The 27,236-nt window shown below is 47.8% G+C and overlaps 1 long non-coding RNA gene across 1 annotated transcript in view; it reads right to left on the bottom strand.

Annotated features, from left to right (window-relative positions):
* Positions 1 to 18,225: 18,225 nt before the first annotated feature.
* Positions 18,226 to 27,236, bottom strand: part of LOC103350402 (uncharacterized) — a 108,051-nt gene continuing 99,040 nt past the window's right edge. Inside the window, exon 4 of the long non-coding RNA XR_007908730.2 lies at positions 18,226 to 18,619. This is a non-coding gene — a long non-coding RNA (uncharacterized lncRNA). The remainder of the gene's footprint in view (positions 18,620 to 27,236) is intronic.

Consider the following 27,236-nt stretch of genomic DNA (forward strand, 5'->3'; position numbering starts at 1 on the left):
AGCATAGGAAAGAGAGACCACATTCATTGCCACCCCATTCACAACAGCAGAGGCGTGGAATCCCCGAGATGTCCAGCTATGCAATGGAATATCACTCAGTCACAACAAAGAATGGAAACCTGACATTTGCAACAAAATGCATGGAACTGAAGATCATGATTGTATGTAAAGTAAACCAGGCCAGAAAGACAATACTGATCCTTTCTCTCATATAGGAAAGTTACTGTGAATACATATGTATATAATATGTGTATATAACAGATCACATATAAACATATTATAAAGAAGTGTGGATTGCATATTATTTGGTATACATACGTTTATAAATGTTGTCTTCATGGAATGATATCCATAATTTAATAATATATCTTTCTTTCACCATTTTATGATCTTTCTCACTAATGCCATATTGTGTGATATTAATATATACACCCCCGATTTCAGGAAAGGTGTATATATGTGTATATATAGTATTTAATGGCAAAATACTAAAAACTGTCAAATCTATTTGTGTTCATGGAACTCTTCTTTATACTTTTCTGTGTTACTTGAAATGGTTTTAAATAAAAATTAAAGAGGGAAAAAGGCAAATTTAAAACACAGAGAAGGGATACTGGCTGAGCCCTTCCTCCCGCCTACCCTCGTGTCCTGTCTCCAACTCTGTGGCTAATGGTGGCAATGGCGGCTCAGGCCTTGCAAAGACAGCAGCAAACACTCACACCCTCCTTGTTCCACACACCTTAGGAGGAGAGGCAGGAGCCTCTGTCCTCCATGGCAGCCCACCAGGGCAGGTGGCCAATAACCCCAAGGACGATCAAGGACAGAGAAGCATCATAGGAACTGGACTGCTCTAAGGAAAAGACTGAACAGTGTCTACCAAACAAAAAAGAACCAATGAGAAAATAAAGCAACTTAAAACACGCTATTTAGAAATATGTCGATAAAAACAAATAACCCAATAAAAAACCAAATGCGTGTATTAGATTTCCTCAAGGACATGTTGGGGATATTAGGGCCAGAAGTCACGAGGAACTAATGGGAAATCCCAGGAGCAGCTGAAGGAAAAACCTGTGCACCGTGTCCCAGATGGCATCACGGTTGGGAGAGCAAAGTCCCGAGACACCAGGGCAGAGGAGCAAGTAGCTCAGAACAGTTAACTCCCCGAAAGACTTGAAGAAATGCTGACTGCCAATTTCCCAGAATGAGACAGAAAATCTCAGATGGGAATAAGGGAAACGACCTCTGCCCACTAGAGTGAAAAGGAAGTTCATCAAAGACAAAAAGAAGACTTTAAGAGCAGCAAGACAGAAAGGGCAGATCTCCTATAAAGAAACAGAATCAGATGGTGTCAGTCTTCTCTATGCAGGAAGACAAAGAATGTTAGCTCAAACGGTTGAAATAAAAGAACTTGAACCCTGAACCTTATATCCAGGAAACCGATCATTTAAATGTGAAGGCGAAATAGAGACACTTTCAATACTATAAAATCTTATGTGCTTTACCACTCACAAACCTCCAATGAAAAAACTCTTGAAAAATGTGCCCAGAAAGATAGAAACGATGATTTTTTTAAAAAAAGATTTATTTATTTGAAAGTCAGAATTACACAGAGAGGGAGAGACAGGGAGGTCTTCTATGCACTGATTCACTTCCCAAGTGGCCACCATGGCCAGGGTGGAGCCAGGCCAAAGCCAAGAGGCAGGAGCTTCTTCCTGGACACCTATGTGGGTGGCGGGGGCCCAGGCACTTGGGCCATCTTCTGCTGCTTTTCTTGGGCTATCAGCAGGGAGCTGGATCAGAAGTGGAGCAGCTGGGACATGAACCGGCACCCATATGGGATGCTGCCATTGTAGGCAGAGGCTTTACCCATGACACCACAGCACCAGCCCTGATACAACAATTTTATGGAAGATTCTATGGACTATGGAGAATTCCATGAAATACAAATAGGGTTGCCAGATTAAAGAGCAGTGACAGGACACCTGCTTATGTTTAAATTTGAGAAAAACAATGATTTTTTTTTAGAATAAGTATGTCTCATGCATATTCAAATTCATCTAGGTGTCCCTATATTTTATTTGGCAACTCTAGATCTGGGCTAAGCATGGGTGCATGGGTAAATAAATAAATAATACTCTAATAAAACAAAAAAGATACCCTGAAGTTCTGTAGCTAAAACTTTCAGTGAAAAACAGGGTGAGGGATCAAAGGAGAAAACCAGGGTAAGGCATGGGTTAGGAGACCTGTCATACACAGGAAGACGACATGGAAGATGAAAACAGCCAAATTTGGGGCTGGCGCTGTGGTGTAGCAGGTAGGGCTGCTGTCTGCACTGCCGGCATCCCATATGGGCGCCAGTTCGAGCCCCGGCTGCTCCACTTCCAATCTAGCTCTCTGCTATGGCCTGGGAAAGCAGTAGAAGATGGCCCACATGCCTGGGCCCCTGCACTCATGTGGGAGACATGGAAGAAGCTCCTGGCTCCTGGTTTCAGATCAGCACAGCTCCGGACATTGCGGCCATCTGAGGAGTGAACCAGCGGATGGAAAACCCCTCTTCTCTTCTCTTCTTTTCTCTTCTCTTCTCTTCTCTTCTCTCTCTCTCTCTCTGCCTCTCTGTAACTCTGCCTTTCAAATAAATAAATCTTTTTTAAAAAAAGAAAAAGAAAACATTCAACTCTGCATTACACAAGTTGTTCTGGAAAGTAGAGTGAAATTTGTCCAACTCATTTTATTATTTTTTTATATTTATTTATTTGAAAATCAGAGTTACATAGAGAGAAGGAGAGGCAGAGAGAGAGAGAGAGAGAGAGAGAGGTCTTCCATCCACTGGTTCACTCCCCAGTTGGCTGCAATGGCCAGACTGAGCTGATCTGAAGCCAGAAGCCAGGAGCTTCTTCCAGATCTCCCATACTAGTGCAGGGCCCAAGCACTTGGGCCATCTTCTACTGCTCTCCCAGGCCATAACAGAGAGCTGGATCAGAAGTGGAGCAGCCAGGACTCGAACCGACACCCATATGGGATGCAGGCACTGCAGGCAGCAGCTTTACCTGCTATGTACAGTGCTGGCCCCTGTCCAACTCATTTTATAAGGCATATATATCTGATTCCTAAACCAAATCAGTATCTCATCCAGGAAACCTTAAGATCAGTTATCTGAATCCAAAAGTATATTGAGAAGAATACATTATGTCAAAATGATTTTTAAAAGTTAATATATTCTATACATAGGGAGTCAGGGAGAAAAGTACATGATCGTGTTATTGCCCATGAGAAAACTTCAGCCCAGGGGCTGGTGATGTGGCACAGTGGGTAAAGCCATTGCCTGCAATGCCAACAACCTCTATAGGCACGAATTCAAGTTGCAGCTGCTCCACTTCCAATTCAGCTCCCTGCTAATACACCTGGAAAAGCATCAGAGGAGGGCCCAAGTTCTTGGGGCCCCTGCTCCCAGGTGGGAGACCCAGAAGAAGCTCCTGCTCCTGGATTCAGCGTTGGCCCAGCTCCAGCTGTTGCAGCCATTTGCAAAGTGAACCAGCAGATGGAAGACTAGTCTGTCTCTTGCTCACTCCCTCCCTGTCTCTATTTCTCTCTGTAACCTTGCTTTTCAAACAAATAAATTGTTTTTTTTTAATCCCTCAGTCCAACTATTTATGATAAAAATCTCACTACAGTTAGAATTCTCCAAAAGTAGGAAGAGCAGCTACTTCTTTATCTTGACATGGCTGTGACATCGTACCTCATGGAAAAGCAATAGACATGTTCTCTTTAGTATCAGCAACCAATGAAAGATGTCCCCAGTCGCTGCTACAACTAGGTTCACCCTAGTTCTAACAACCTCAGCCCACAGAGTAGAACCAGAAATAATTAAAAAAAAAAAGGAAGAATCAAAACTCCATTGTTTCCAGACATTTTCACTGTGTACATAGAGAATGCAACAAAAGTGTATAAACAATTGAAATAAGAGATTTTAGCAAGATTTTCCAAACAAGATTAGTTTCCAGATATCAATAGTAGTTTCCTTAGCAGCCATCATGTACTACAACAGAAAACAAGGCGGCACCTAGAGGAAAAGCAGACAAAGTGAAGTGCCCTGAGCACATGGGACAGGCCAATGGGAGGAGACATTTGCAGGAAGTCGTGTCATGATGCTAAAATTGAGGAGGGAAGTCCAAGTAAGGGGAACCTGAATGACGAACAGTTTAATAAAGAGAGATGCTGGACTTCATTAGTAATTAGAAAAAACCAAGCTGACAAACATAACTTTGCAGTCACAGGGTGGCAAACATTATAAAATGGCATCATACCAAATGATGGTGATGACTCACACATGAGAAGAACTATGCTTCCATACTAGGGGAGGGGGGTGTACACTCATGTGGTGATTTTGGAGAACAATTCAGCACGCAGCTATCCTGTGACCCATCAAGTCCATTTCTGATACTGTTCTGCAGAAATCCACATGAAAGTCCATCAAGGAACCACGTAGGGTTGCTTATCACAGCAGTGTTTCTCACGAAGCAAGTGGGACATCCATGGTTTGATCACTGACAAAATGGAGAAACAAAGCACAGTGGCATACTTTGCAGACAGCAAAAGCAATCATATGTTGAGATACACAGAGTGCCATGGATGGTGTTTAGAAACATTGTGATAAGTGACAAAAAAGCAAAGAGTGAGGTCTGCACCACATCATTTATGTAAATCTAAAACACATACACACAAACATACAACAACGGCTAGCAACATACAACATATACATACACACAAACATGCAACAACGGCTAACAACATGCAACATACACATTCACACAAACATGCAACAACGGCTAACAACATACAACATATATACACACAAACATGCAACAACGGCTAGCAACATACAACATATACATACACACAGACATGCAACAATGGCTAACAACATACAACATATACATACACATAAACATGCAACAACGGCCAACATATACATAAACAAACATACAACAACAGCTAACAACATACAACATATACATACACACAAACATACAACAACAGCTAACAACATATAACATATACATACACACAAACATACAACAACGGCCAACATATACATACACACAAACATACAACAACGGCTAACTATTTCAAAGATCCAGACTTCCAAAAGCCCCAGGCAAGACAAACCAACAGAATCAATATACAAATATTGCAACTAAAGGAGAGCCTAGCGAGTTGTTGGATGTGATGCTATTGTCTGAATACTTACGTCTCTCAGTTCGTATGTGGAGAGCCTAACCCCCAAGTAGTGGCAGGTGATCAGGTCATGAATGCAGAGCCTGCATGCATGGGAGCAGTGCCCTTGTGAAAGAAACTCCACACCACCACATGAAGACATAGCAAGAGCGTGGCTATAAACCAGGACGCCAAAATGCCAGCACCTTTATCCTAGATTTCCCAGCCTCTGGGATGTGAGAATTATGGACTACTATGGGATGATGAGAAATCAACATTGTTGACAAGCTATGGTATTTCCATACAGCAGCATAAAATGACTAAGACACACAATATCAGCTTGATGGCATTCTCTAACCATTGAATGTAACATAAGATAAGACGCTAGTCAAGACGACAACTAAAACCATCCTCTAGGAATTACCGTTACAAAGAGTGGCTAACACTTCTCCCGAAGAACTTGGTGATGGTTTCAATAAATAGACACCTTAACCTCTTGAATGAGAACCTGCTACTACCAAGATGTCAATGTCCCCCCAACCATCTAAAATGCCCTGTCATTACTGAAATTCCAAGAGAGGATTGTAAAGAATTGAATAACATGGTATGGAAATGCAGAGGGGAAAATTAATAACCATGAATAAACTATCTTGAACTTTCCCAATTAGCTATTATGAAATATTGCAAACCCATAATCATAAAAATCGATTTATTGCTGGTATAGGGACAGACCAACGGACAATCATGCAGAAGACAGAGCACAGAGAGCTGCCTCTCTGAGAATTTGAACAGATAAAGGTGGAAAAGATGGCCCTTCAGAACACGGTTCTGGGGAGACAACTGACTTCAGAGGCAATTTTAAACTTTATTCTTATCTAATATGATTCTCAGAAAAGGAATTCAGATTGATTAAAGGCTTGTGAGTTAAATGGAAAACTATACAGTTCATAGTAGATACTAAGTCTCCGCATCCTAGAGACTTCTTAAACAAAACCCCAAAATCATACATCATAAGCAAGGAATAAACATATAAATAAATAAAAGATGGGTTTGATTAAATAAAATGTGAGGATTTTCCTTCTCTGACAGACATCACAGACAAAATTATAGGCAGAAGACTAGAAGAAAATATTTGCTGACAAGGGTCTAATTTCTATAAGTTACTCCTAAAAAATCAACAATAACCACAAAAAACCCCCAGGAAATTCAGTAGAAAAAAATTATGGAAAAATGATAGGAACACGCAATCACAAAGAGAAAATTTCAATTGTTATAATGTTTACTGATTAGAGAAATGCAAATTAAAAGAAGAGAGATTCCTGTACTGTTACTAGGTTGGGAAAACAATAGAACACTGGACAATGGCAATGCTGGCACAATGTTAGATTCAATGACTTGCATTTACTGGTGATGAAAGTTTATAGTGATATAGACATGTGGGGGGTAAATCTGGTAGTAGTTAATTAAACTAAGGAAGCCTAGCCCTCATGATTCAGAAATTGCATTCCTAGGTATACATTTCAAGAAAATCCCACATAGGTCTAGAAGTGGACATGGGTGAAGACATTCATTGTCATGGTATTTGAGGTAGAAAGAGTTGGAGGCACCCAATTGTCCTTCAATGGGCAATGCAGTGCTATGCAGGAAGCAAAGAGTAGGCTGCTGGGGCCATGCCCCAAGACTGTGTACTCACAGAGCCATGTGGGCAGCCCAGTGCTTATCATAATCCTGAAATGCACAAGTCCTTACACACAAGTCCATAGTCTATACACACAAGTCCATAGTCCATACACACAAGTCCATAGTCCTTATACACAAGTCCATAGTCCCGAATGTTGAAATCCTGAAAGATTATAACTCCTACAGTCCACAACACCCAAAGTCTAAAATTCCCAAGTCACAATCCAGAAAGGTTAAAATACCAGCTGCTGAAATCCCAAAAGCTGTAATTCCCATGCACAAGGTAGGGAAGAGTACTATATAAGAGGAGTAGAAAGCCAAATTCTGGGGAAGCAATTGACTATGAGATATAACAACAATGAAAACTTCCATTTAAAAATACATCATTTGCCTGCACTGACATTCCTTCCAGCTGATGAAATTCCAGAGGTCTTATGAATGAAAGCCACATTTGATTTTAGAGACTAGTGAAATTGTTGACTGTTTCAAAAATAATTATGTGCAACATAGGATAAGATACTTAGGTGATGATGTTGCTGTTCCATCAACAGTATTGCTTCTGCCAGATGTGTGGTCTGCATATGAGTGTATGCAGAATTAATTTCTACATACTGAAAACAACACAGAATCATGGCATAGAAAATGGGAAAATTGGGGCTGGAGCTGTGGTACCACAAGTAAAGCCACCACCAGCAGTGCTGGCATCCCCTACGGATGCTGGTTCAAGTCCTGGCTGCTCTTCTTCTGATCTAGCTCTCTGCTATGGCCTGGGAAAGCAGAAGATGACCCAAGTCCTTGGACCCCTGCACCACGAGGGAGACCTGGAAAAAATCCTGGCTCCTGGCTTTGGATCAGCACAGCTCCAGCTGTTGCAGCCATTTGGGGAGTGAACCAGTGGATGGAAGACTCCGCTCTCTCTCTCTCTCTCTCTCTGCCCCTGCCTCTCTGTAATTCTGCCTTTTGAATAAATAAATAAATAAATATTTTAAAAAAAGGAAATGGGAAAATTTAATAGGGAATGCTCATGTTGGCACATATTGACTCATGGAAGAATTTCAAAATGAGCAGTGCCATGGAGAAAATGCATATGAATGTATTATAGTTAATTATTGAAGTATTGGTTAATTATTTGGTGTTAATTATTGCAACAAATAAGATTATCTTTTAATTCCATTTTTCCACGAACTTGTTGAAGTACCTTGGATCTGAGTGTTTATACTTGTAAATATATATATATTTTTATTGCCTATTTTATTGTATAAAATGGTCTATGACATGTTGTCATGTTTTTATGTGGTTCTCAAATAAATTTTAAAAATGTAAATGTCATTTAAATAATTTTCAAAATCATTTTTCTGGAACTATATATCTGGGATTTTGATCTTTTGAGGATTTTAGACTGCAGGGATTTTTATCTTCCAGAATTTTCTCATTTAGGATCAGGGCACTCGGGATTGTCTCACAAGATTGTCACCAAAACCCAAATGGGCCTGGAAAAGCCAGTGCTCAGTGAAAAGTGTAAGTAACAGTTCTATCACAAAATGCCATGTGTGAGCATTGACCATGCCTTCAGAGACCACAAAGCACACTTTATAGAAATACCTACGAATGTCCAGGTACAGGGGACAAGGTGCTGGAAAAGGTTGAGGAAACAAAAGGGAACACGTGAACAAGAGGGAGGCTGTGAATGGCAAACAATGACCTTGTTCATGAGCAGAGGCATTTAATAAACCCAACCCTCTGCCCCTGGGTTCTAGAAAGGAAAAAAAAAAAGGGAAAAGGCACAGTACAGGGCAAGATTCAGAATCAAAAGCACTAGAAAGGGAACCGTCGGAGAGGAGATTGGAAATGCAGACAAGAGACATGAGAGGGAAGGGGTAGGATTAATGGAGAGGTAAGTGGTACATCGGCCCCATGGTGAGTGGCATTGAGTTGAGCAGAGGGGTAAATCCAGAAGCTCAAAGGAAAGGAAAAAAACAAAGAGTAGAAGAGAATTTCCCAGAGTTGAAGGCTTCCAAATCAAGCACCACAAAGAATGAAAATGAACATCAAGAATAAAATAATAAATGATGAATAAATGGTAAATAATTTAGAATGCCTAATAATTTATAATATAATAATGTAAGAAGAATGCTTTTTTAATCCTAGATGCTCTCCAAGAAGACAAAAATAAATAATCTCTAAAGGAATAGAGATCAGTTTAATGACAGACTTCTTGCAAGGAATATTAAATGCAAAAATGGAGAAATAACTCTAAGGTTATTTATTAAGAGTTATTTATCAAGGTTAATGTAATTCATCACAGATTAAAAATAAATCAAAGGAAAGATGTTGAACCTAAAGTTCTATACCCAGCCCAACTGTCACTCAGATGTGAAAGCAGACCTAAGGTGCTTTCAGGAACTCAGCAGGCTTCCCATCCACAACCCTCTGAACGATGGCCTTGTAATGGACTCCAGATCACGGAAAAAATTAATGCAAAAGAGAGAGAAATAATACCTGTAAGTATGCATAGAAAAATTTACAGGCAACCACAGAACAAAAAAGGAACTAAGTGAACTTTATCAGTGCAACAAGCAGCAGGAATGTGAAACACAAAAAAACAATAATACTGTAAATGGAAACTTAAAATAAGGCAGCAGGAATGAATTTTAATATTCCAGGAATTAAATTAACAAACGGAAATTTCTTCATAAAAGTCAAGGGGTCTCAGGTTGGAATAAAAGAACAGAAAGGGATTCAAGGGAGGGAAAATCCTAGCCTCTCTCCCATCAGCCCCCAACATGCCCAGCCCTGGAGAAGGGAGATTTCAAGGCCAGTAAACAGTCTCAGCTCCACGGAAGTGCCAATCAGATAAATATCACTCATTTCAAGTACCAGGAAAGAAGTGCAGAAAGAGGTCCTCTCACGGACGGCTGGGGAGTGAGGGACAAATGGGACCGCACACTGCACAGTCGTTGGCAGGATGCAGTGAGACTGTCAGTATCCATATTCCATGACACAGAGCCTCTGTTCACTAATACACACCCAAGAGAAACTCTCCGGCAGTTATCCAGGACAGAGAGAGACCCAGCCAGTCTGGAAAAACACCCAGTACGTGAAATGTGTCCAAGGATGTGCTTTTCAGCATGCATTGTGGTGGTAGAAAATGGGAAATGAGGTCAGCATTCATCTAGATAGATAGATACCCGGCTGCCCCAGGTTCAACCAACCTTGGATAAGAACGTCCGAAGGGGAGGGTGCTTGGCGTTGCAGTAAAGATGTCACTTGAGATACCTGCACTCCCCACCAGAGAACCTGTGTTCTGGTCCTGGTTCCACTCCCAGTACCAGCTTCTTATTGCACACCCTGGGTGGGGCAGGTGGTGGCTCAAGTACTTGGCTCCCTCTCATCCACGTGGGACATCAGGGTGGAGTGCAGCCTGGCCCAGCTCTGACCATTGCAGGCATTTAGAGTGAACCAGCAGAGGGGAGATCTCTCCGGCTTTAAAATAAATAAAAATTGAGTCTATATTTTTAAAAATTTGTGGAAAAAATTGCACCTGTGGTAAACCTGTGAAGTCTTTTTTTTTTCTTGTCACTATTCCCAAGCAGTAGAGTACAACAACAACTTGCAATGCCTTTACAACCCATTAGGTAGTATGAGTAATCTAGAGAAGATTCTCCACTCTATGAGAATGCTGCAGCATTTCACACAAGCATCCGACAGAGTCCTAGAATCAAACCCCCATGGATATCAAGGGACAGCTGTGTAGGCATGAAATGGGAGGTGCAATTATTCACAGAATTCTATAGAGCAGTTCAAAGAACAAGGCGTATGTATACTATTAGAATCGAATTTCAAAAATAATGTGAGTTTAAAATGAAAACTACTGAATGCTACATAAAGTATGGCATCATTTACATAAATTTTAAAAACCCCCAATCCTAACATACACTGTTTAGAAGCAATAATAAGCATGTGTGTAAAATCATAACCAGCGAATGGGAGGAGCGCTCACCAAACTCAGCATGGCGTAGGCTTCTGGAAAATCGGAATGAGAAAAGGAGCGTTGGGTAAAAGACCTTTAGCTCACCTTTAGTGATATTTTACTTCTCAACAGAGGGCTGGCATTGTGGCACAGTGGGTTAAGCTGCCTCCTGTGATGCCAGGATCCTGTATCGGAGAACTGGTTCAAGCCCTTGCTACTCCGCTTCCAATTCAGCTCCCTGCTAAAGTACCTCGGAAGGAGGTGGAAGATGGCCCAAGTGCATGGGCCCCTGCCACCGTTACAGGGTCCTGGGCTCCTGGCTTCGGTATGGACCATTCCTGGCCGTTTGCTGCCATTTGGGGAGTGAACCAGAGGAAAGAAGATTTCTGTCTCTCTCTTTTTCTCTGTAATTCTGCTCTTTCAAATAAATATTTTTAAAAGAAAGAAAGAGGAAGAAACTATCAACAGCAATTCATTCTTAGCTGTGTGAATATTTGTACTTGCTATATCTGTGTACTCCTCTACCTTAAAAAAAAAAAAAACCCTTAAAGACAAATACTAGGAGGGTAAATTCTAGAGAAAGCAGTTGCAAAGTAGTAACAACCCAAGACAGAACGCCTGCCCCTAAAAAAAGCAAAATACATCAAAAGGGACAAAGAAAGCAGCTTTGCACTGATCCATGAACCCTTGGACGACACAAAATCAGCGACCTTTACACACCTAAGAGATGCTTAAAAATAGACAAAGCCAAAACAGAAGTCAAAAAAAGAAATAGGCAAATCTATGATAAAAATGAGAGACCGTAATACCTCTCACTCAGAAATAATGAATTCAGTGGAAAAAAATAAGTAGAGGTATAGATGGTTAAAAATCATGTCCCGTTAGGTATAAGTAGAGCCCAACACTCGAAAAACTAACACTATCCGTTTCCCCTGCACTTACACGAACCATTTGAGGACACAAATAACCAGTCACAGAATAGTTTTTCAACATTCCCCAGATTAAAAACCATATGGACCCCACTCTGATTAACCAGTGGCTGGAATGGAAGAGCTAAGTGAAGGAAAACAGCAGGTGGAGAGAAGTAGGAGACACCGGTGGCATCACCTAACGCGGGGGCCCTGCACCCAGGCCAGGGGACGCTGCGCACAAAGACATCCTCCTCCCAGCCCGACCCTCTGAGCATCCCCTCGGCTCTGGGTGCTGGGGGTGCACAGCTGCGAGCAGGACAGTCCCTGCCCTCAGGGGGTCCACGGCTAGAGGAGGACAAAGGTGCAGGGTACAAAGAAAGGAGCAGGTAGATAGAGAAGAATCCAGAAATTCTGTCTTCATCCCCGCCCGGAGTTCCCAAATCGACCCCGGGAACTGGCCCAGACACTGCTTCCTTGGTGCTTGTGTAAAATCCAGATGCCTTCGGGAGGAAGGCAAAGACTTTCTCAAACTCTGGTTGATGGGAGGGGGGCTTTCTAAGGTGGGGGGATGGGGGAGTGGACGGGGTAGGAGTGGAAGCAGAAGGGAGGAAGTGGGGGAGGGCTGGAGAGGGAGAAAGGAGGTGGGGAGGAGAGGCGGGGGCAGGAAGGAGACACGCAGGCAGGGAGGGAGTTCATTGGCACCCTCACCCTCACTGGAAAGAAACAGGGGCTGGACTGGGCCCCACCCCGCTCCTCTCACTCTGTCTTCCTGTTAGGGAGCAGATTCTTTTATTTATTTATTTATTTATTTATTTATTTATTTATTTATTTATATAAAGGGAACAAATTTCATATATACAGTTTTAAGAGCTAAATGATACGTCCCACCCTACCCTCTTTCTCCCTCTCGCACTCCTACCCTCCCTCCTCCTTCTTATTTTTCCTTTAATTTTTACAATGGTATATTTCCAATTTACCATACATTCATAAAAAAATTGCATGTGCAATTGGCTAACAATTTTGGTTCTGTTCTCAGAGTCTCCTGTGTCTGAGGTAGTCAACAATCTCAAACATCTCACTGTGTTCTAAGATTCTGAGGAAGATCCAACTGGAAGAGCGAGGCTTTGTGGCCCCAGAAAGGACACTGGACAATTTCTGGTGTTAAAAAAAATGCAGGGGCCGGCACCGTGGCTTACTTGGTTAACCCTCCGCCTGCGGCCCCAGCATCCCATATGGGTACCAGGTTCTAGTCCCGGTTGCTCCTCTTCCAGTCCAGCTCTCTGCTGTGGCCTGGGAGGGCAGTGGAGGATGGCCCAGGTGCTTGGGCCCTGCACCCACATGGGAGACCAGGAGGAAGCACCTGGCTCCTGGCTTCGGCTTGGCGCAGTGCCGGCCGTAGCGGCCATTTGGGGGGTAAACCAACAGAAGGAAGACCTTTCTCTCTCTCTCTCTCACTGTCTATAACTCTATCTGTCAAATAAAAATCTTTTTTTAAAAAATGCAGCCCGGCCGGCGCCGCGGCTCACTAGGCTAATCCTCCGCCTAGCGGCGCCGGCACACTGGGTTCTAGTCCCGGTTGGGGCGCCGGATTCTGTCCCGGTTGCCCCTCTTCCAGGCCAGCCCTCTGCTGTGGCCAGGGAGTGCAGTGGAGGATGGCCCAGGTGCTTGGGCCCTGCACCCCATGGGAGACCAGGAAAAGCACCTGGCTCCTGGCTCCTGCCATCGGATCAGCGCGGTGCGCCGGCCGCAGCGCGCCAGCCGCGGCGGCCATTGGAGGGTGAACCAATGGCAAAGGAAGACCTTTCTCTCTGTCTCTCTCTCTCACTGTCCACTCTGCCTGTGGAAAAAAAAAAATGCAGCCCATCTCCTCACTTCCATGAGCATCCATAGTAGAGTTTGCTGACAACCCACGGGAGCCCCTGGCCTGATGCCTGGCTCCTCACGTGGATCTTGCACCCAGGAGACAAGTAGAGGAAGGCACAAAGCCCAGACTCAGGAAGCATGACAGCCTCTGTCATGGCCAAGGATGTGGCTGCGACCTAGAATGCCCCAGCTCCCAGGAGGTCTGTGCACTAAGACCCTTGGCCCCCGAGACTTAGGTCCTGGGTCAGAGACACGCACTTGTGGAAGGACCAAGCAGTCCAGCTGATCTTGGGTGAGGGGTGGTGCTTGGCTCATACGACCCACAGTGACCCTGGGAGGACTTCCCCAGGACAGCTCAGCCTCTAGGTCCGTGGGACATCAAGATCTTGGAAGGAAACAATGGGTGAAACTGGAGCAGATGCTAATGGAGTTGTGGGTCTTTAAGTGTTTCTCCATGGTCATGTTTTTTTGATATGGACTCACATGCTTTGATAAGGAACAGCCCCAGGAGGCATGGGGCAATGAACTCATCTTGATCTCCAGCTGCCTTTTCCAAAGAACTTTTATTTTCTTGTAGCAAAGCAGTGTTACAAGCCTTCAGCTAAGAGGGTTCTCTTCTAATGGAGCGAGCTATCTTATCGTAGACAAGATCCACCTATCTAATTTGAGGGAAGCTTGGTAAGCAGAGAACAGCTTCAATGGCAATAAAGTTACGGGAGAAACTGATTAAAGTCATACAGATGTGCAGTTCCAGACCAAAGTTTAAAACAGAAAAGAAAAGAGAAAACACAGCTCCTCTTGAAATGAAACCAAATGATCGCCTGGATCTTAAAGTGTAGTGATATTGTTCCAATTTTTCCTTTATCAGACAAAAGAAAAGGTCTTCGCACGTTGCCTTTTGACACAGAGCTAATTTAAAGAAGATTTGGGGAGTACGGTGCAGGATCAGATGCCTTTGCAAATTCCTTGCTGTTTTCATTTGAAATCTCTCATTTATGCTCAAGTTTCCAATTGGAATCTTAATGACTTTTTCTTTAAGGGAAGTTGGCAAGCTGGGTTGGTTTAAATACAAATCTCCCAAAGGTAAAAGATCAGACATCGTTATAAAAATAGAAAATATTCCCATCGTCCTTTCGAGAAGTTTTCTCCGAGAAGACGTGAGGATGTTTCTGAACAGCAGATGCGTTTTGGTAAAACAAAGTCGAGAAAAATATGTGAAACTCTTGACGTTGGAACTACTTCCTGAGTTGTGTCAAGTTTTGTGGCTGCCCAAGGTAACTGAGACCGTTCTATTTGTTAGTCAACTCCTCGGAAAATTCTCCAGCAGCATGAATGAAAACACACCCAGTCTGCTGTCTGATGAGTCTCCCTCCGACGCTGGGCAAATGCTTAGCTGTCTGGGCTTCGGTATCCCATCTGCCCAAACGGGAGGCTGCCCTCCCTAATATTTAAGGGCTCTTCAAGCAAGAATGTTTTCCAAGTTTATGGCTTATTCATATAAAATGGGCTTTGCATTTAGCTGGTAGGGAACTTTAAAAAAAAAAAAAACCTTAGCAAAAATATCAGATTGCTGAATAATTTCTCAAATCAGACATGGATCATCCAGTGCAATCAAGGAACGACCCATTTTCCACAAGCAACCCAAGTTGACCTGAAGTGAACTGTTTTCCTGCCTCTGTCCCACCCAGCCTGAGACAGGCCCAATGCAAAGATCTGATTATGTCGGGGTGGGGTGGGGGGACTATCTAGAGATGTCTTTCTATAATGAAAGCAAGCTAAGAATGGCTTGCTCGTGGGAGCTCAGTGCACGACCGTATCTTTGCCGTGGGAGCATCTGGAGCCCCCTTTACTCCCGAGGGCCACCTGAGCAGTGGGACCTCCCCAGAAAGCCTCTCGGGTGTAGGATTGTGGGAGTCCAGGTCCGGTATCAGGGCCTGACAAAGGCAGGGGAACTACAATGAATGCATGAGATCGTGGGATCGGCCAACCTCGCCTGGCCCTTGGGGGCTGCCTCAACGTGTATCGCTCAGGGGTGGGAAGTTGGTAAGAATTTAGGGAGCTGGCCAGGAGAAGCTATTGAAGCAGAAACTGATAGATCGATTGATTGACTAATGTGTTTGTTTACTTAGATGAACTTGGGGTAGCTTGAGTGGGGGACGTGAATGGGGATATGGGGAAGTCTCCCCCAACTCACCCCGATGGCACCCTGGGTGGGGTCTGAGGACCTCACAGTGTGCACCATCTAGAAGTCCCCAGGACAGAGGTGGGGTGGGGACCAGGGCAGCATGCTTCTTTCGAGGGGGTGGGTGGAGGGGCAGTGCTCAGAACCCGGGCTTGGGAGGTGGACAGGGCTGAGTTTTTCTCCTGGGGGTGGGGGTGGCACTGAAGAACCTCGGGACACTCACAGACCACTTAATCTCTCATCTGCAGAGAAGGGAGAATCCTACCTGCTTCACAAACCTCCATAAATGCCCAAGCCAAGCAGCATGGCTTCACCGCTTTGTTCCGTGACCTGTTTTACACAGGCGCCTTGAGGTCCTCCTGGCTGGCTCTGTTCCCCACCCCCTCCTCCCCTCTACAAACACAAGGAACACATTTTCTTTGTCCTCCCAAAGCAGTGGAACAAGTCCGAGCGGGTGACCTCTGACCTTACCCCCCAGTGGAGACGGGGTCCTCTCACACACACGGAGGCCCCGTGTGCAGGAGCAGGGGACAGTCAGTGCCGGCTGCAGGGGTCTGGGGCAAATGTTAGGGCAGAACAGACAGGACCTCAAATCGGTTTTGCCAGTCGGACACCGAGGATCCTTGAGTCTTGACAAAATCGCCCTTTGTGGCCCCTGCTGCCAGTGGCTGGGGTTGGGAGTGTCAGGTTAAATTTCCTGACCTGCCTGTCCCCCGCTTGACTGGGGCCGTTGCTCATTCAGAGCCCAAGTCCCACCAAGGCATCGCAGATGCGGCTGTGTGCGTGCAGACACTGGTGCGTGTGTGCACGTGGAGAGGACAAACACAACAGCTTCTCCAGTCAAGGTTAGCTTCAACCTGTTAGCCAGGAGCAGGGCTGCAGCCAAGGGCACCTGAAACACATTCGCACCCACTGATTATTTGAATTTGGAAGCATACCGGCTTCAACTATGAGAAATACCTCGCTGAAATAAAACTTAGCAAAAATCTCAATTTAAAAAAAATCCCCCGCTAAACCAGCCAAATGGGAATATTAAAACCCAGAAAGTATGGAAAAATACTGAACTGGGATGTATATGATGCATTTAGAATATATCCATATAATGTCAATGTCAAGGGAGGATGTTTTTGCTACAATGTTAATGCTTTAACATTCAAATCGATACTCACAAGATCTCTCTCAGGAGCAGTACTTTCATTTTGTGAGAAAAACCTTGTGAAGACACAGTGCCAGCTGACTGCACAGGAATATAGGATGGATGTAACAGCCTCAGATATATCCACATGCAAGGAGGAACTTGGGACCCAAAATACGATCACAGTGCCCAGGAAAACTATTGAACTTGAATCGGCAATGCCTATTCCCTCCAGCCTGCTGGCATTACATGGCGGCAAACGCGTTTTTCCCAGAAACCCTGCTCGTTTTAGGGAAAATTCACTGCTTTGTAACCTGGCCCAGTGCGAGATAACAGTACACCTAGGTCTCCACATGTGCGGCGAGGAAGATTGAGAACGAGACCCCCATTCCTGGTGCCGCTCTTGATGCTGGAAACGTATCAGCTAGCAAGCGTTATTAGCTATCTTGGAGTTGACAAGAAGGCGGGATTAAGTTTCTTTAAGGCAATTACACTTGTGATGACCTCTCTGCATATAAAACATGTTAGCTAATGGGGGTGCAGGGGGGCAGGCTGAAGTGTTTGATCAGGAAATCCTGCGTGAGCATATTGGATGGAAATTTGATTAGTAGCCTTGGTGACGGGTGATCAGATCCTTCGGGTCTGCACAATCAGATCTGGCAGCACTTGCGTTCTTGCCTCTTTGAAGGAGACGAACATTTGTACAGAATCAAGACAGTGCTGGGTCCTTGATTTTTTTTTTCCTAGGTCCTTTTCTTTAAGTTATTGCAGACTAAAGTCAGAGAAGTACCTTTATTTGCTTTCAACAATATGTTTGCAGTTACCTTAATGTTGAAAAACGAAATAGAGATCAGCTTTTCCCTGAGAACTGGAGGGGCAGAGGACGCAGGATCCAAAAAAGACAACAGAGCCAGAAGGGACCTTGGAGGATGTCGCCCGGAGGCTGATGGTGGAAGCTGTCACTCCGGGGACACTGGTCACACTTGCAGGGGCTCAGAAGGACCCCACTTTACAGACAGGGACATTGATGGTGGAGTGAGGTTCCCACGGCAACATGGCCAGGATCTGAGACTGGCAGGCTGTCTTCTGACCGCTGCACACTGTGCATGCTCCTGCCTCCCCCATGGCCCAAGGGGACAAGTGAGTGCCAGAGAGAAGAGATGACTCTCCCACAGTGAAGCAGGCGTGACAAAACCACAGTCCCCGGCACTCTTCACCCACACCTCTTGTCCTGTGCCTGGAGCTGCACCGCCTCTACCTCTACGCTGGGTGCAATTTTTATGGGGCCCTTAGAAATGGATATAATTTCCATTTTACAGGCAAGAGACGCTGCGAGTGTGCAGAGGTGAAAGGCAACGTGGCTGTGGCCACTCCGCAAGAACTGAAAATGGGCTCTGAGCTCCCGTCTATCTCATGGAAGGAAAGACTAACCCCAGCAATGGGTGGGGGCCAAACAGGAGTTAAAGCAGTGGATTTGCATAGTATGGATTTGTAAACACATTTGTTTAGCAAGAGGAACTGGGGCTAATTCCATAGTTGGCAGATTTAGTTAAATCAGCGGGTATTTATTTATTTTTATTTTTTTTGTGCTTGATCTCCAATCAGCAAAGTGAGGCTGGTCATTAGCAAGCAGTCATGGTCAGACGTAGCCTTTAAAAGATGCACTGTTTTTAAAAAGAGAGAGAGATGTTAAGATAGACACAGTGATATGCACACAGCACACACACACACACACACACACACGACCCGTCAAGTCTCCATGCCACTCCCCTTCTTTCACATGGCTGTAAGGTCCCCGGTCCCCCTTTTCCGTGTGAACCATAACACACACGTGCGTTTATACAGGGAATGAACCAAAACAATCCTGAAATCTCTCACCAGGAGTGATCAAGGTAGGCTCTGGCATCAGATTTGACCCCGAGTCACAGAAAAGTCAATTAATTGTGATGGCCATAATGGATCGATTATTCTGGGCAATCCACGACATGACTTCAGCCCCGCAGCCTGACAAGGAGATGCACATCAAATACAGCAGCCCTTTCAGAGGCAGCACCCGCGGGGCCAGGGCGGGGGGACCCAGCCGCCCACCGACCCACCGACTCGCCTCCGGCAGTGTGGCTGTGACACGCGGGGAGGCTCCTCGGCCCCTCCCTCAGACGGGAAGCTGGACCCTGCCTTTGGAAAACACTTTGCTTCTTGAAGGTCAAAATCATAGCAGCAGATTGTATTTTAAAATACAGCCTCAGCTGAAGTTCAAACAGCAACTTACATGTTTCGCAAGGGGACGGGTCACACACGTACATACGTGTTAATCTATGTCCAAACGAATTCGTTTTCCAGAAGTTTCCATACTTCCCTTTCCTTTGAAATTTTTCACCCATTATGAAAAATCATTCACAGAGGAGCAGAAGACACAAAGCTTTCCTAGTCCAACCACCCAGCGGGAACCATGAACAATGTGCTTTATTCCAGACATTTCAGCCTAATATATAATTATAATCATTGACATAATAAAAGCTGCTGCACTGATTCTTTAAAAGGCATAGTTGTTTTTTTTTTTCTAACACTAATAAAAACCCTTAGAGAATGTTCTGGATAAGCAAACAGAATAGTAGGAGAACGAGAGTCCTTGCAGCCTACCCCTCAGCAGGAAATCTTGTTCCTGGGCATCTTCTATGCCCAGCTTCCCTCCCCAGCCTTCGGTCCCTGGCTCCAGTACTCTAATGTCCTGGCTCCGTGACCGGGGACAGGGGACAACACGGCTACCCTTCCATGAATGCACCATCCTATGGGCCGTTCATCTTCTTGGCTACTTTGTGTCAAAATATCCCTATTTGTTTCCGGTCCTCTGCCCGCCGTGCCCCGCTGTGTCCCATTCTCCGTCCTATGGTCCTGATTATAGCAGATGATTATTGAATGACCAAATGGGGAGGGCAGACCCCATGCACGCGGGAGGCCCGGCCTCTCTCTTACAAAATGGGACTCCTTTTTTTTTTTTTTTTTTTTTTAACACCATCCAATGATGTCACCCATTTGCGGTTTCTCTGGGACTTTATTAAAATGTTTGTGACGGAGCCAATGTAAACCATCCTAAATCCAACACAGAGCTGAAAGGACTGATTTTAGGGAATGCGAAGATATGGATCATTGGGCCTGTCGAAGCCCCATCTTGAGCCAATTATTGGTGTCATCTTGAGCCAATTTAATCAATCCAAGAGGGACTGGGGGTGGAAGGGGGCGCGGGCGGGGGTTGCGAGCATTGGTCAAACGTGCTGGCTCAGATGCTGGTGTCATGAAAGCTACGGAGTCCCGGCTCCCTGGATTCCAGCCGCTGCTCCATCTCTGGGTACCCCACCTCGTGCCAGCAGCAGCCACCTAATCCAGTACATTTGCCATGGCTGGGCAGCACTGGCCTACAGGGTCTGAGTGGTCACTTCCCCTTTAGGAGACAATGGCAGGGAGGCAGACCCCCAGGCCACATAGGGGGACCCGGGGAACAGCCCTCCGGTTCTCCTCCCAGACAGGCTGCATCCAGACAGTCAAGAGCGGTGTGAGCACGGTGGGTGGAAGCAGAACGCAGCCCGCAGTGTTTGTTTACTGAGCGGCTTTCCTGTCTCTTTTTAAATCAAGCCTGCAGCAGCGCGAATCACAAAGTGTAGGTTTGTACTCACTTTATAAAGAGCCGCTAGGCAGTACCGACCCAGAGTCGCCACCACGGCACGTGCACGGCCACATCGCGGGCTAACATGACAGCAGCAGCTTTGATTTTCATACACTGCCTCTGCTGGGTCACGGAAGCACACGGAAGATGCATGGAAAACCACATATATGTGCTTATATATGGTTGAAATATATGTGTCAAAGCTACCAGAAATGGCTGATTGGTGTCCCACATTTATCCACATATTTATGTCTATTTCTCCATGCTCCAAACAGGAAGCAGTACCCAGGCTCCAGGTATTGAATTGGCTGCCTCACCCCCGTCCTTTGCACATGGGAATGAAGGGCTCCCCCTTCTCTCCCACCCCCCTTCCCATTTTTTTGTGATACCAAAAGGGTCCAGGCTGCTGTGTGGTATCAGCACTTGGTGCGTTTGGATGAATAACATCCATGAAAATGCTCGCACACCTCCCCAGAACTGGCTATTTGTCTTGGCTGTAGCACCCCGCAGCCGGCGAGGTTTGGACTCCGTGAGCCCTGCCGTGAACCGGGTCCCAGGGCATTGCGACCACACGAGGCCACGGAGTGGAATGAGGGCCCAGAACGCAGTTGTTTTCAACCCCAGGAAATTGAAGAGAAAAGCCCTCTTGAGTTTTGGAATGCACGCCTGCTGTCGGTTCACGAAAGAGGTATCCAAAATCTGAAGCCAGGAGCGAAAGAACACGAGGCTGACAACCGCCCTGATGTTCCCAAGTTTAATCACGTTAAAGAGCCCTGCCTCCCCCTTCCCTGATTGATTTTCAGAAAACAATGGATGCGGAATTCCTCCCCACCCCTCTTCTGCCATCTGAAGATTGTTTTGATTGAAGCTGACTTCCCTTCTCTTTTACCCGGGTCCCCAACACTTTGATTCCCGAACTTGTAATTTCTGTAAAGCTAACGGACTTCTGGCAGAATCCAGGGGCTTCTTTCTCCGAGCATGATCCAAACAAATCCACAGCGTGCTTTCTCGTCCTGGCAACTTCCGAGGAAAGGGGTAGGGGAGGCAAACTCGGGGCTGGGCTGGCGTGCTCCTCTCCAAGAGTCAGCATCTGTTTAGAAGCCAGGCTAATCCTACATTTCAATTACAGAAGGAAGCGGGATTTTAAACCCAAGACTCTAGGTGGATCCTCGGAGTGCGAGGATCAAACGATCGGTTGCTTTCAACAAGCACACGCTACCGCCTGCCTCGGGGCGGAGGCCAGCCGGGGCTGCTGGGTTTATAAACAACGCCCAGCTATTTATTGGAGCTGCCCACCCGAATCCAAACCTTCCTCTCTTCAATGGCGGCCTATTTAGCGCACTTTTAACCGGGGTTCTGCAGCCCTGCTGGGGTCTGCAATTTATTACTTGCTGCAAGAGCTCAGACCCAGAGTTTAAATGTCCCCAGTTGAAAGTTTATACCAGGCAGGACAGAAAATTATTCTCTCTGCCTAGGTTGAAGCACATTACTCCTTTATTGAATTAATTATGATAAGGATCATAACTTTAAACGAGGGGTGAGGTGCTGGCTTTCCGCTGGGATTGCTTGGAGCCATTTTCATCCAAGCATTTTTGTGGAGTTATTGAGTCTGGCAGGTCTGAACTTTGGAGAGGAGTAACTTTCTCCAGAACTTGAAAGGGGTTGGACATTGATCCAGGCAAAGCTGTACCAGATTCCATGACTTGAGACAGGGAAATTCGCACTGCATGTGAACAAATAGCTGCGGGACCGGATGAAAGACGGCTTAGCAGCTCCTCACGCGGCTTCGAGCGTGGCCTTTCCCTGGCAGACCTGCCCCGGAGAGGGCAAGGGACAACCCAGGCCAGAGAGGCCCCCAGCGAGCCCACCCTAGCCTTCCGAGTCCAGCCTGGGCTGGCTGCAGGGTTGTGCGAGCCACGTGCTGGGTCCTGATTCTCAGGGATCACGGGCGATTGGGGGTCAATGTGGGGGGAGGTGCAAAGGACACTGGGTTCAAGGTCAAAAGATTGGGTCCAAAGTCTGGTTCTGCCACCTAGAAGTGTGTGTGTGTGTGCGCGCGTGTGTGTATGATACATACACACATATAACATACGTATTATGTGTAACAGAAATATTGCACACTGGGGAGACCCAACTCTGCAGATGCTCCTTGCAGACTGGCCTTTGTAGAGAACCTTCCGGAAGCTTGCAGTCAGCTCTGGGTTACTTGCAATTCCTAACCCTAAGGCCAGTGTTATGTAAGCAGTCCTTACACTTGTTTGGTTCGGGGAATAATGACAAGGAAAAAATCTGTATGAGATTGGTACAGACCCCATTTTCTTTCTGAATGTCTCTGAACTGCGAGGGGCTCAGTCTGCCGACCCAGAGGACGGACTGTTTCTATGTGTACACCTGGCACTGGTCGGGCTGGGTGAAAGGTAGCCACCATTCCCGCTGTCATCGTTATCAACAAAATGAAAAAGCTAAGCCAGACCGGTATCTTCTATCTCTTTGAGTTAAAATCTCCCCAGCTCCTCCCCAGGTGACCAGGCAACGTGGGTCTCTGGCTGCAGGCCCAGGCCTCCCCGCAGCCAGCTGGACGGAACTCAAGGCCGCCTCCGTCACTCCCCCCACCGGCTCCCTGGGGCCAAGGGCTTTGCTGTACAGCCTCCCCAGTGCGACGGCCATGCACGGATGCCTCCCAGGCCAGCCCTGCCCAGCCTGGATCCTGGCAGCCCCCTGATGGCGGGACTGGCCAGGGAAAAGCATTACCAGTAGGCCCTTTGTCCTCGGGCAGGGCTGGCCATGTCCAGCTGGCCCACAGCTCAGGTGAGGGAGACCTTGTGGCTGGGTGTCCACACCAGGATCAGCGGCCTGTGACAGGGCAAAGGAGTCCTTTAGTGGACTCACCAGGGCCTGTCCAGGCCCCTGGGCAGTCAGGCTGCCCCTCCTCGGACCACCCAGCACAGAGGCGGCTGCAGCTGTCCCAGCGGAGCCCACCTTCCTTGGCCAGCCCTGGAGCCGCCACGCCCAGCTTCCAGCCACAAACCAGATGAGACGTTGTTTTCTGTTCTGCTTCCCTGTTTCCCCAAGTGGTGACCGTGGGGGAAAGCCACGGTGTCAGTGGTCTCTTGGGACATAAAGGGGGACCCTGAGGAGGCCCCAGGCACCCAAGCTCCTGGCACTCCTCAGCCCAGGCCCTGGGTGCACAGACTACAGCCACAGCACCGTGCTCACCCTCAACCCAGCACGGCCTCTGATGCTCTACGGCTGGCGGGCTGCTCGCCGGCCCCCACGTGGTCAGCGATCCCAGGGCACCAGGTCCCTGCTCAGGGGCTCACGTCGACGATGGCATCTGAGCCTCACCCCCTGGTTACAGCAGGGCTGCTGTTAGTGTTGGGAGATGAGGAGACTGAGCACAAAGGATTTAAGCACTCTGCCCAAGTGCACGCTCCTGAAAAGCAGCCCTGCCCGGATCTGAACCCCAGCAACTGCAGACTGCCTTGGCCACCAGGATTTCGTGGACAGAGCAGGGATGGGCTGCTTTAGGGCCCACCTTTAGGGGCAGGCATGTGGCTTGGAGGTGAAGCCGCCCCCGGGGCCCACAGCAGAGAGCCTGGCCTCAACACCCGGTGCCTGCTCCTGCTAATGCAGATCCCGCGAGACAGCAGCCGTGACTCCAGTGGTCACATTCCTGGCCCCCGTGTGGGAGACCTGTGTTGAGTTCCCAGCTCGTGGCTTTGGTAGGTATTTGTGGGAGGAACCCAAAAGAGAAGAGTGCATGCTCCCTTTTTTTTTCTCTCTCTCTCTCTCTGCCTCTCAAATGAAAAATACAAGACTGCACTTTAAATTCTAAAAACACCTGCCTTGGCCAGTGTCTACTTGTCACTCTGCAAGTGTCCTCAGTGATTGAATTCCCAGACTCAGGCTTGCTCTGGGGCCACAGAGCAACAGATGCGACCTCAAGTCCACGGTTTCTCCCCGCGTGTGTGGCAACAGTCCGCCTGCCGCCAAGGCCTCCGTGTGTCCCCACCACACCGTCTGGCATGCCCTGCAACACGCTGCCTCCCATTCTTAACCTCACGCCGCAGCCTCAGCAGCTCAGGGCCTGGCCTTGGGCCTCCAGCACCCTCAGATAAGCTTGGCTCAGAGGCCAGAGCTCGGCACCCAGGGGCTCACACCGTCAGGGTCCAGGAAGGGAGTGCACACTGTGGAGAGGTTTTACTTCTGCTTTCCACAGGCTGTTCAGCTCCGAGACGTGCCCATAGCCCAGGCCCCAGGCCCCAGGAAGCTAGTCAAGCTGGGCCCCAGGGCTCCCTCCCTCAGCTGGCAAGCCCATCCAACAGGCACCCCAAGGCTCTCCCCAGGCAGGACACCCACAAGGAGACAACGGCTCTTCTGCCTTCTGTTCTCCCTGCCCCGTGCCCTACCTGTGCAGCCCACGGGGTCCGGGCTACTGGAGCTCCCTGTGCAGGGGGTGGTCTGCTGCCTTCATCTGTCGAAAAGAGGGAGCCACAGCTGGCAGCAGGGCAAGGGCTGGGCGCCGGGACGGCAAGCAGGAGCCGAGCCAGGTGGCCGGGCAGCAGCCTGCCCCGTGATCCCTCACTCTCTCGGAGCCAGGCCTTGGGTCCTGGGGGTCAGCCCAGGCCATGTGTCTATGCCAGGCGGGGCCCTTCCTCCCCACAGTGTTAGCCAGCCACGAGTGCGGGATGAATATTGGGTTTCCCAGCTTCCTGAAGTGTGGGGCAGACAAGACTGCTATGCCCCAGAGAGGATGCAGGCTGCAAACCCGAGCGTCTTCCAAAAGCCTTGGGAGCTGCAGGAAATGTGACAGAGCAGGAGCATGACTAATTCTGAACAGGCTGGCCTGCCATCTTTCAGCATCCATCTTCATCCAGAGGTCCAAGGTCTTCAAAGAAAGACACGTCCACTTATTCACACTAAAGTGTGAATGACTGAACGGTCCTCACGCATCACACCTCATAGAAGTTTTTCACAGAAAACCTAAGCAGAAGTTCTCATGGCAACTCTCCAGTCATTGCTTTCCCAGCCTGCAAATGTGTGCACACACACACACACACACAGAGGCAGGTACAGTATCTACAGCTCAGCGAAGCCTTCCCCCTGCTTTGTCTCCCTAGTTATCATAACTGTGTCCTTCAAAACCCAGCCTACGTGTCACCTCCTCCAAGAAGTTCTCCCTCCCTGCATCTGCCTGCGCTGCATTAGTAGTTGCCCCCTTGTGTGTCCCCTCCTCCAGGGCTGCCGCCATCGCCTGGACCCCCTCTCCCCCTGGAGCATCAGCTCCCAGAAGGCAGGGCCCAGGTCCCTAACGCCCAGCACAAGGCTTGGCACAGAGTAGCGCTGAGGGGAGCATTGGTTGAATGACTGAGTGGCAGTCTGTTTCCTAAGTCAGGAGGTCAGGAGCACGCAGAGGTAGACCCACGCACAGGACGGCGGGAGGGGGGCACGACTGCACAGGGGACCAGAGACACACCCACCCAGGAGACGGCGGGCACCGCCCTCCTGCCAAAAGGCACTCATCGATTTCCCCGGAACCATCCTGCCCGCCGCTGGGGGAGCAAGACGCAAACAGGATCCAGACCTCCCAGGGCTGCCAGAGACCCCGCGCCTCCCAGGGCCCTGGGAGACAGAGAACCGTGCAATGAATAAAGAAGCTTGGGCTTCTGGGTGTGGCCGCCGCGACCCCTGCTGCCCCCTCTCACAGTGCCCCCGGAGACCCTGCGGCTATAACACCTGCCCTTCAGGCCAGCACGCCCGCTGCCCCCTCTCTCTGTCCTTGCGCCTAGATCAACAGCTCCTTCCCTCTGCCCTGCCCCACAGGAGCGGCCCAGGATGTACTTGCCACAGGCCCCACGTGGGCAGGGGACGCACTCACTGGCTCTGAGGTGTCCTGCTTGGGCTCCACCCACTCTTAGGACCTGGGTGACCTTGAGCAAGAGATGGGACCACTCTGGGCCTCCACTTTCCTCATCTGCAGAATGGTAAAATAATGTTTCTCATTTCATAGGTGACTTCTACCCAAAGAACTGCTACTAGTGTCCAGCCATTGTAAGCACCCCCGACAGACACCAGCCATTGTGACCGTGTGCCCGCACATGCAGAAGTCCACACTGCTGGCTGGCCAGGTCCCCACTGGTAATTCTCAGCCCAGGGCTACAAAATTCCTTTCCCCGATGCTCTTATAACCTCCAGTGCCCTGAAAGTAGGCAATGGTTAGGATGAACCATCACCTATTCATTCAACAAACATTTAATGAGTACCTACAACATGCCAGGCCCCGGGAGGAAGCACAGATAGAGACTCAGCCCTCCCCCGAGGGGCGGCGCACGGCCAGGTTGGGGCAGTGATGGTGGCCTGTGAGAAGTGTCCTGTTGAAGTCAGAGGGCTGGGGAGGGTGGGATAATCTGGCTCAGGAAATCAGCGAAGACTTGTTGTAGGAGAGAGAGCTGAACATGAAGGTTGAGTTCAAGGTGGCCCTTGCGGGGGGGCAGTGAGGAGGACAGACCTAGGCTGGCTTGGTCCAAGTTCATGCTGACCACCCGCACCACCAAAAAGCACCACGGTAGAGCATCTTCTCCGTGGCAGGTCTGTACGGTCTCCCCAAAGCCCGCATCTCC

This window comes from Oryctolagus cuniculus, chromosome 4, assembly GCF_964237555.1.
Source record: "Oryctolagus cuniculus chromosome 4, mOryCun1.1, whole genome shotgun sequence".
Lineage (NCBI taxonomy): Eukaryota > Metazoa > Chordata > Mammalia > Lagomorpha > Leporidae > Oryctolagus > Oryctolagus cuniculus.